This window comes from Pygoscelis adeliae, unplaced genomic scaffold (genome assembly GCF_000699105.1).
Source record: "Pygoscelis adeliae isolate BGI_AS28 unplaced genomic scaffold, ASM69910v1 Scaffold130, whole genome shotgun sequence".
Lineage (NCBI taxonomy): Eukaryota > Metazoa > Chordata > Aves > Sphenisciformes > Spheniscidae > Pygoscelis > Pygoscelis adeliae.
In genome coordinates this window covers 4,629,639-4,631,777 of record NW_008824031.1, presented here as the reverse complement: position 1 = coordinate 4,631,777, position 2,139 = coordinate 4,629,639, and positions in this window count along the sequence as shown.

The window sequence follows — 2,139 nt, the reverse complement described above, 5'->3', positions numbered from 1 at the left end:
CCCTTCCGCGGCTCCGCCCCCCTCCTAAAAGCTTCCCTTCTGTTTTGCAGCTGCGTCTGGAGAATTAACCAGAAGTAAAAGGCAGAAAGAAATTTTGGAGGTTGGGGAGATGGGGGCGCGGGCAGAGCATCCCTCCTGCGGGGCATCAATAGCCCCAGAGTCGTTTTGGGTGGTTCAGGGAGGCTGTCCGGGGGCCTCTTGCTTTCTGGGTGAGGCATCCCTGGGCGCTGGTGGTTGGAAAGCCTGTGGAGCTGATGTCGTGAGGACTTTGGAGGGGGTGCCTCCTTTTAATAGGGGTGAAATGCCTGTAACACCTCTCCTATCGAGAAAGGCTGAGAGAGTTGGGGTTGTTCAGCCTGGAGAAGAGGCGGCTCCGGGGAGACCTTGTTGTGGCTTTTCAATATATAAAGGAGGCTAATGAAGATGGAGCGAGACTTTTTACCAGGGCCTGCAGTGATAGAACAAGGATTAACCATTTAAACTAGAAGAGGGTAGGTTTAGATTATATATAAGGAAAAAATTTTTTATGATGAGGATGGGGAGGCACTGGAACAGGTTGCCCAGAGAAGCTGTGGATGCCTCATCCCTGGAAGTGTTCAAGGTCAGGTTGGATGGGCCTTTGAGCAACCTGGTCTAGTTGAAGATGTCCCTGCCCATGGCAGAGGGGGTAGAACTAGATGATCTTTAAAGGTCCCTTCCAACCCAAACCATTCTGTGATTCTATAACCAAAGCCCCCCACCCACTGTTGTCCCAGAGAAGAGAGTAAGGGCTGCGCCAACGGATGTGGGCTCTGTGCTAACTGCTGCCCCCATGGCTCAGCTGCAAGTGCAGGGATGAGACCCCACCTCTGACGGTCAAGGCCACAAATCAGTAGCCTGCTACCCATGGGGCTTGGCAGAGCACTGGCTCTCGGTCTTACGCATTGCCGCTGTGCTTCACCCTGCAGAAGAGACTTCTCCCCTCCCCGCAGGCTTTTCTCATTTTGTATTAACTCTACTTTCTTACTAACATTACCTTGCTTCAAGGCGCCCTGATGCCAGAGCCTTTAAATGGGAAATTCAAGCTGTTGACAGTTTCAAAGGGAGCCCTGTTTAAGCTGCTTGTTATTTCTGTGGGCAATGTCTGAGAAAGGGGAGTATCAGTGGCCTAGAACAGTAAGTAGCCTATTCGAGCTTTGTTTAGAGTAACGTGATCTCTTCAGGGCCTGCAATGTCAGCTTTTAGAGAGTAAGTTCCAGAAGCAGAATGGAAAAGTAGCTGGATTTTTATCTTTTTTTTTGGTGGTTTTTTTTTAACATTGCTTTCCATGGTATGGCAGTGCTTTTCTAAGTGTAGCTGCTCAATACAAAGCCAACAAATCTTGCGGTGGAATAGCATATTAAAAATGAAGCCAGCTTTTATCTTCTGTGCAAAAAAACCACAGAAACAAATGAACAAAGACAAGGGTGCTTCCAAGGAGGTCTGAAACTACTACTACAGTACAAATCCTGAGAACCTGTCCCAGAATTAGCAGCTCTTGGACCATAATTACCATAAATAAGCAGATAAGATGGAAATGCAAAGCATTCAATGAATCCCTGACCTTCCCCATATCTTCTTCCAACCCAACACTCAGTTGGGTTCCTTCTCATCTCTAGATACTGTCAAGCCAAATCAAGCAACCCAGGAGTCTCCAGGATGCTTTGGGTTCCCTGATGCACATACCTGTCCCACCTGGGGAGAACCAGTTGGTATTAGAGAGCAGGCAGGCGGGCTGGCCCTGCTCCGTGCCACAGCACCAATGGCTTTGGGAGCTGCCCAGTCCTGCTGTATTACACACCGTTCTACATCCTAACGGGGACCTTAGACTTTGCCGAACCCATACAGCTGCAGCCAGCCCTTCATATCAGACAGGAAGCCCCGATCAGTCTTCTTTCCTTAAACATTTTCTCCAAGGAAAGGTGGAAGTGACTTTCTAGGAATCTTGTCCGCTCTGGCACGCGCAAGAGGAACTGCGATCATTCACACAGCTCTGCAGGTGAAAGTCCAGATGTTATATGCATCTGTCTTCTAGCAGAAGCCTTGGAAGGATCAGCTTGGCCTAAAACATTCCTGGCCAAAGTGGTTTTAATCTGTTATTCAAATCCTCTGATCTCCCAG